Raw genomic sequence first — 8,275 nt, 5'->3', positions numbered from 1 at the left:
AAGTAATCCAATTAAAAAATGGGGAACAGAGCTAAACAGAGAATTCTCGACAGAGGAATATTTAATGGCAGAGAAACACTTACAGAAATGTTCACCCTCATTAGCCATCAGGGAAATGCAAATCAAAATGACCCTGAGATATCACCTTAGACCCATCAGAATGGCCAAGATGAAAAACTCAAGTGACAACACATGCTGGAGAGGTTGTGGAGAAAGGGGAACCCTCCTCCACTGCTGGTGGGAATGTAAACTGGTACAACCACTCTGGAAAGCTATTTGGCGCTTTCTCAGACAATTAGGAATAGTGCTTTCTCAAGACCCAGCTATACCACTGCTAGGTATATACCCAAAGTTTGCTCAAATACACAAAAGGGATACTTGCTCAACCATGTTTATAGCAGCTTTATTTGTAATAGCTGGAACCTGGAAACAACCCAAATGTCCATCAACGGAAGAATGGGTACACAAATTGTGGTATTTCTACACAATGGAATACTACTCAGCAATCAAAAAGGAGGAAATCATAAAATTTGCAGGCAAATGGTGGGATCTAGAAAAGATCATTCTGAGTGAAATATCCCAGAAGGAGAAAGACAAACACGGTATATGCTCACTTATATAGACGTATAAGATATGATAAGCATAATGAAATCTGTACACCTAAAAAAGATAATCAAGAGAGCGGACATGGGGTAGGATGATCAATCCTCATTTGGAAAGACAGATGGGATGTGCATTGAATGTATGACAGGAGTCTACTGAGCGCATCTGAAAGACTCTAACTAGCAGTGTTTTCAAAGCAAAGACTCATGACCAAACCTTTGGCAGAGTACAGGGAATCATAAGAAAGAAGGGGAGTTAGTCTGATGGGGAAAGGATACGAACTCCACAAGGACCAAATATATCTGGGCACAGGGTCTTTTCTGAGACTGACATTCAACCAAGGACCATGTATGCATATAACCTAGAACCTCTGCTCAGATGTAGCCTGTGGTAGCTCAGTAACCAATTGGTTTCCCAAAGTGAGGGGAACAAGGACTATTTCTAACAGGAACTCAATGACTGGCTCTTTGGCCTCCCCTTAGGCCACAGAGGAGGGCTTTGCAGCCAGTCCTGAAGATACCTGATAAAACAGGATCAGATGAATGGGGAGGAGGTCCCCCCCCATCAGTGGACTTGGAAAGGGGCACGGTGGAGATGAGGGAGGGAGGGAGGGACTGGGAGGGAATGAGGGATCAGGACATGGCTGGGATACAGAGTTAATAAAATATAACTGATAAGAAAAAAATAAAATTAAAAAAAAAAGAAAATTAGATAAGACATTGGTCTGTGAGTATAGCAGAATATCATTAGGATATTTTATTGATTTTCTTTTAGATTAGTATTATTTGGGTTTACCCTCTTTCTCTGCCTATCTAGTCTCTGGTGCTTGGTTACCCAAGCAGTGCCAAGCATGGATTCCTTTCTCTTTGAAGGGGCCTTATATCAAATCAGACATTTGTGGGCCACTCCCACAAACCCTGTACTACTATTGCCCTAGCATATTTTTCAGGCAGGACAGATTGTTGGTAAGATCTTGTGGCTGGGGTAGTGTCCACATTTCTCTTTCAGTAGCCTCCCGAGTACCTTCTGGCACCAAATCGATGAGAATATAGAGGTGATGGCTCTGTGTAGGAACTAGCTCATCTTTTCCATGTTCAAAGAGTTGGGTGGTGGTTGTCCTCAGCAATGGGACCCTGATGTACATTTGTAAAAGCAGCAACCTGGGTTGTTTGAGGATTTACGTGGCACTCCCTTGGCCAACAACTCAGTTGAGTGCACCCCATCGCTATAAGAGAAGGCCAGTTGAGACTCTTCGTTCCCTATTTTGGATAAATCTTTCTTAGGATCACCCACCTACATTCCAGAAAGTTTCCACTGCAGGAGGCTTCCACACCAGCCCCAAATGCCCCACAATTCCAGACATTTCTCCCTGTGCTCTCTCCTTCCACTTCATCTGCCCCATTAAAAAAAAAAATTCATGTGTGTTTGTATATGTATATATGTGTATAATTTTCTTATCAGGGTCCACTTAATTCTGCTGCTTTATCTTCAAACCTGTCACATCAAATACTTTCTTCTTCTCATGTTCCCTTCGTCCCCCCTTTTTTAAAAAGTAAGCCGTTGAGCAGCATTATCTGTGGGTAAATACTTAGAGAGTATATTGATACAAAATCCAGAAACAAAAACAAAACAAAACAAAACAACAAAAACCTTGGTTCAACATTTTTCGTTGTTTTTTGAAGGTGGTAAAATACCACAATCTGACACCTCAGTGGTTTTGGAGGTTCAGCATGGGGTGGAGGCTTTAGCTCATCGTGGTAGGCGGTCTGCACAGGACAGCAGTCTAAGTAGGACAGCAGTTTCCAGGGATAGACATCCAGGAGGAGCAGGCCTCGGTTGTTAGTCTTTGTACACACTAATCAATTCATACTTGGACTCCAGAGGAAAACTTTGCCATCCTTCTTGACCTTTGCCAATTTCCCATTGGCCAATTGTTCTTGGATTCTTTCACAGGCCAACTTTCACAGGCTGTGCTTGTGTCAAAGTATACCTTTATGATGTTACTCATTCATGGATATTCTGAACAAAGCAAAAGTAATTATGTGTGACTTGGCCTTTTCTTCTATAATTAGAAAGGTAATATAATATTTAAGACAGTAACTCAAAATACAGGTACCACAGAGTAAACAGTAAGAATAAATATGATATTCAGTTGATTTTCATAATACTTTATTTCTAATTAAAAGGAATTAACAAATAGTAGACAATAAACCAGGACAAAGAATTCACAGACATTGCCTATGGAGTTACTAAAACATGCATTCCTTCTTTTTCCTAACTTTTATCTTTGAGATGCCCTACCTCAGCATATAAATGTACTTACAGTGTCAGCCTGTTATCTAGGCAGAAAAGAGAAATTAGCTATTCTTGTTTTTAATTGCTGAGTAGTATTCCATTGTGTAAAAGTACCACAATTTCTGTATCCATTCCTCAACTGAGGGGCATCTAGGTTATTTCCAGGTTCTGACTATTATGAATAACGCTGCTCTGAACATGGTTGAGCAAATGTTCTTGTTGTGTACTTGAGCATCTTGTGGATATATGCCTAGGAGTACTATAGCTGGATCTTGAGGTAGCACTATTCCTAATTGTCTGAGAAAGCGCCAGATTGATTTCGAAAGTGGTTGTACCAGTTTACATTCCCACCAGCAGTGGAGGAGGGTTCCCCTTTCTCCACAACCTCTCCAGCATGTGTTTTCACTTGAGTTTTTGATCTTAACCATTCTGATGGGTGTCAGGTGAAATCTCAGGTTCCTTTTGATTTGCATCTCTCTGATGGCTAAGGATGTTGAACATTTCTTTAAGAGTTTCTCTGCCATTCTATATTCCTCTACAGAGAATTCTCTAGCTCTGTACCCCATTTTGTAATTGGGTTGCTTGATTTGTTGCTTCTTAACTTCTTTAGTTCTTTATATATTCTGCATATCAGCCCTCTGTCAGATATAGGGTTGGCAAAGATCCTTTCCCAGTCTGTAGGCAGTTGTTTTGTTATGACAACAGTGTTCTTTGCTTCACAGAAGCTTTTCAGTTTCATGAGGTCCCATTTATTGATAGTTGATCTTAGAGCCGGTGCTGTTGGTGTTCTGTTCAGGAAGTTGTCTCCTGTGCCAATGAGTTCAAGGCTCTTCCCACTTTTTCTTCTAACCGATTTAGTGTGTCTGGTTTCATGTTGAAGTCTTTGATCCATTTGGACTTTAGTTCTGTGCAGGGTGATAAATATGGATCTATTGTCATTTTTCTGCATGTAGACATCCAGTTGGACCAGCACCATTTGTTGAAGATGCTATCTTTTTTCCATTGAATGGTTTTAGAAATTATGAGCTTTGCATGCAAATGGTGGGACCTTGAAAAGATAATCCTGATTGAGGTATCCCAGAAGCAGAAAGACACACATGGCATATACTCACTTATAAGTGGGTACTAGACTTATAAGAAAGGATAAACATACTAAAATCTGTACACCTAAAGAAGATAAACAGGAAAGGACCCAGGGTAAGATGATCAATCCTCACTTAGAAAGACAAATGGGATAGACATTGTAAATAGGAGAAAACAATAACAGGACAGGAGCCTCTCACAGAGGGCCTCTGAAAGACTCTTCTAGCAGTGTATCAAAACAGATGCTGCAACTCATAACCAAACCTTGGGCAGAATGCAGGGAATTATATGAAAGAAGGGGGGGGTTAATATGACCTGGAGAGGACAGGAGCTCCATAAGGACAAAACATATCAGGGCACAGGGGTCTTCTATGAGACTGTTTCTTCAACCAAGGACCATGATCATTTATAACCTACCATCCCTGCCCAGATATAGCCCATTTCAGCTCCTTATCCAAGTGGGTTTCCTAGTTAGGAGAACAGGGACTGTCTCAGACATGAACTCAATGGCTGGCTCTTTGACCCCCTCTCCCCCAAGGGAGGAACAGCCTTGCTAGGCCACAGAAGAGGACATTGTAGCCAGCCCTGAAAAAATCTGGTAAGGTTGGTAAGGTACGATCAGATGGAAGAGGAGGACCACCTCCCCCATCAGTGGACTTAGAGAGGGGCAGGAAGGAGATGAGGGAGGGAGGTGGGATTGGAAGGGAATGAGGGATGGGGACTACAGCTGGGGTACATGGTAAATAAACTGTAATTAATATAAAAAATAATAAAGAAAAAAGAAAAAATTGGTTGTCAGACAAGATCATTTTGTAACCACAATTGAATGAGAGATAAACAAGACTATTAAATCATGTAGTTTTTAAAATTTATTGTTGTCATTTATGTGTATTTATCTGTGTGTATGCATTTACACTATGTTGTCTGTAGCTGCTGTGGAGGCCAGAGAAGACTTTTGATCTCCTGAAGGTATGGGTGCAAGCAATTGTGAGCAGATGTTGACAATCTGCAATAGGCCCTGTGCAAAGGTAGTAAGAGCTTCTAACTGTATATCCATCTATCCATCACCTACTTAGTCATGAATGAGGCCAGAAGATATATGGGGTTTTAAGTTTATATATACCTTATCTTAGGATAATGCTCAATTAATATGAGCTAAGGCTTAGGTTACCTGAAGGCATTTAGATACCTGCTCATAATTCCCTTGAATACGTTGCTCACTTTCTAAAACTGAGAATTCTAGAAATTCTAGCCATTCTCATGGAATTGTTCTGAATAGTCTCAAACAAACCCTGGCAATCTCTTCTAATCTTCCAGCTGTGTGGCAGCCTTTTTGGAGTTAATGGCAAATTTGGAGTTAATGGCATCTGAGCAATTCGGCCTCTTGGCTATTTTCCAAAGTCCAGTCTCTCATAAACTGACCTTGGTGGTCCTACAGCAGACTGCTCTGACCCTGAAAAACTCTGTGCAACCATAGTAACCAGACAGCAGGCTCTGTGTAACCTTGAGTGAGCTCTCCTATGTTTTGACCAAGTAAAGCTCCTATGTGAGAAACTGCTTGTACTTTTTTGCTTACTTACGTGTTAACCTGACGTCCATTAAATTGACACTTTGATCAACATGTAGACTTGGTGTCCTTCTCTGTGTCGCTCTGTCTCTCTCTCTCCCCAGCCCTCTCTCAGGTGGTATTCAGGTGTCACTGCTAGCCGGTGACAGATGGTGCCAAAACCCAGGAACCTGAGAAGGAGGACCAGCTGAGGCAAGTTATATGGACCACAGGAGTGCGAGCAAAGCAACTGACTAAGGTAAAGTCGGGTGGCCATCAGGGGCAGGGAACTAGTAAGATGGGATCTATCAGATCCCTTAAATAGGTTTTTAAGACACAGAGAATTAGAATAAAACTCCCTAATCCTTTTACTTTGTAAAACTAAAAAGTTACTTGAAAAATTAGAGCAGCAAACAGGCAGAAAAAAGTACTTCTAAGGTTATTTCAAATGTTCATAAAGGAGCTCAAACAGATTTGTGTAATTTGAGAGCAGAAAATAATTTAGGAGCTAGATAGTGAAGATCAAACGGAGTAAAAAAAAAAAAAAAAAGCTGCCAAGTCTCATAATTCAGACTGACCTCCTGGGCCTTCCCCCCCACCCTCATGGTTGCGGGTGGCACGGGATCACTGCAGGAAGATATAACTGTTCTCTGAGAGAAAGTCCAATTAAAAAGAGAACAGAATCAATTTTAAAGAATTGAAAAAGTGAAATATTAAAAATATATAATAATAAATAATAATAATTTTAATGTAACACAAAAGGAATATTCACTCAGAGTGGACTTCCTTTTGTGCAACAGTTGGCTTTTGAGAATGTTAATTCAGCTATCAGACCCTATCCAGCTAAAGCAAACTTAACTGGATATATTAAACTTGGTGCTGATATTGGGCCACTCTCAACTACCATGTTAAAATTACAGCTGATTCCAATAAAGAGAGTTTTATTTGTCTGTTTAAATATATGGTCATCTTAAATGGTTAATGTATATCTAGATTATAGATCAAAAGTAATTAAATATATTTTAAAGTTATATTCAAACAGTTGTTTAGAATATATATATGCATATATGTTTATAAGGTCTGTAAATACATATGTTTAAAAGGCAACCTTATGATATAACTCTGTCATCTTTGCTATATGATATGGATTAAAAAATTATTATAAAACCTCTTAGTTAACATAAATTTTGTTTCCTTTTAAACTGAAAAGACAAGTTTCATTTTAAATTGGTGTTGGTTTTAAAAAATTGGATTGTTTGCACTGGTAAATTTTGAAGTTTGGTTTTGACTTTTAAAATTATTGACATGCTTTATGATTTCACTCCTAAAGAGGTTGCTTTGTTTTAATATTGCAAAAACAGGTTTAAAAAAATATATTTAAAAAGCAGGTACCGAGGTTGTTTCTTCTCTTTGTCTCTCTCTCTCTCTCTCTCTTTTTTTTTTTTTTTTTTTTTTTGTCTGCCGGCTGTCTGTTTTGGTTTTTGGTTTTAGTTTGCTTGCAAGGTCTGGGGAAGCTCCGAGAGTTTCCAATCTGGTCGAGCAAATCTGGCAGATGCTCCAGTTTCTGGGGAGGGGGCCAAGAGAGGGCCCCAGGGGCCTGGAAAGGCGCTACTTCTTTTGGGACCAGGAGAGAGGGTCACTGGGCTCCTACTCATGATGGAGAGGCTATTGGAGCTCGCTCTCCATCTGGAAGCTGTAGAGAGGGCCATGGGGGCTCTGCTCCTTCTGGAATCTATGTATGGGCGGTGGGGCCCCTGAGGGGGTCCACTCCTTCTGTAATCTGTGAGACTTGTGTCTGGTAGGGGCTGGTCAAGTCCTGGTATTTGGGTATTCTGGTTACTCCAAGGTGGCAATGCTAGATTTCTATGTTCTTTATGTATGTGTATGTGTGTATGTTTATCTGTGTATGTATGTTTATCTGTAGACTTGGACTAACGATATTGACATTTTTGAATATGAAACAGTTTAAATCAGCACCTCTGAGTTTTGTCCTGGACCATCAGAGTTAAATTCTATAAAACATTTTAAAATTTATCAGGTATTTTAAAATAATAACCATTGGGCAGTCTAACAAAGAACTTGAAACAGTTTCTCAACCCTTTGGGGGAGGTCAAAAGACGTTTTTTATTAATTTTTTTATTAATTTATTTTTATTAATTTTACAAAGTAAAACCAAGCCATGCTGTTTGAGCCAATTAAAAAAAGCCTGCAGTTATTACAATGTATCATGTCAGAAAAAACTATAAAATATGTTGTTCTTCGTTTAAAAAGGCTGGAGATTCTTCAATGCAAAGTGTTTGCTTATGCTCTTTTAAAGGAAAAAAAAAAAAAGGATTGCAGCTCCATATTAGCCCAGGGTTATACAGGGTTATATTCAGATCATTGTTAACCAATATAGGGCATATAGTTACCTCTAACTCACCGTGAAACACACCCATATTTATAATTAAAAAAGATCTAACAAATTTAGATTATTACAAGATTTTAAAAAGGTGAATGAGACTATAATAATTATGAAAACATTGCAACCAGGACTCCTATCACCTAGTGGGATTCCTCAAAACAATTAAAAATTATTTTAGATTTAGAAGACTGCTTTTTTTCCCCATTCTTTTGCATCCTGAGGATTGCCATAGATTTGCATTTAGTCTCCCTTCTATTAATTTCAAAAAACCTATGAAATGTTATCATTGGAGTATGCTGCTACAGGGCATGGCAAATAGTTCTACTTTATGTCAACAATTTGTA

Source organism: Meriones unguiculatus, chromosome 2 (genome assembly GCF_030254825.1).
Source record: "Meriones unguiculatus strain TT.TT164.6M chromosome 2, Bangor_MerUng_6.1, whole genome shotgun sequence".
Classification (NCBI taxonomy): domain Eukaryota; kingdom Metazoa; phylum Chordata; class Mammalia; order Rodentia; family Muridae; genus Meriones; species Meriones unguiculatus.
Note: the sequence above shows the minus strand (reverse complement) of the source record.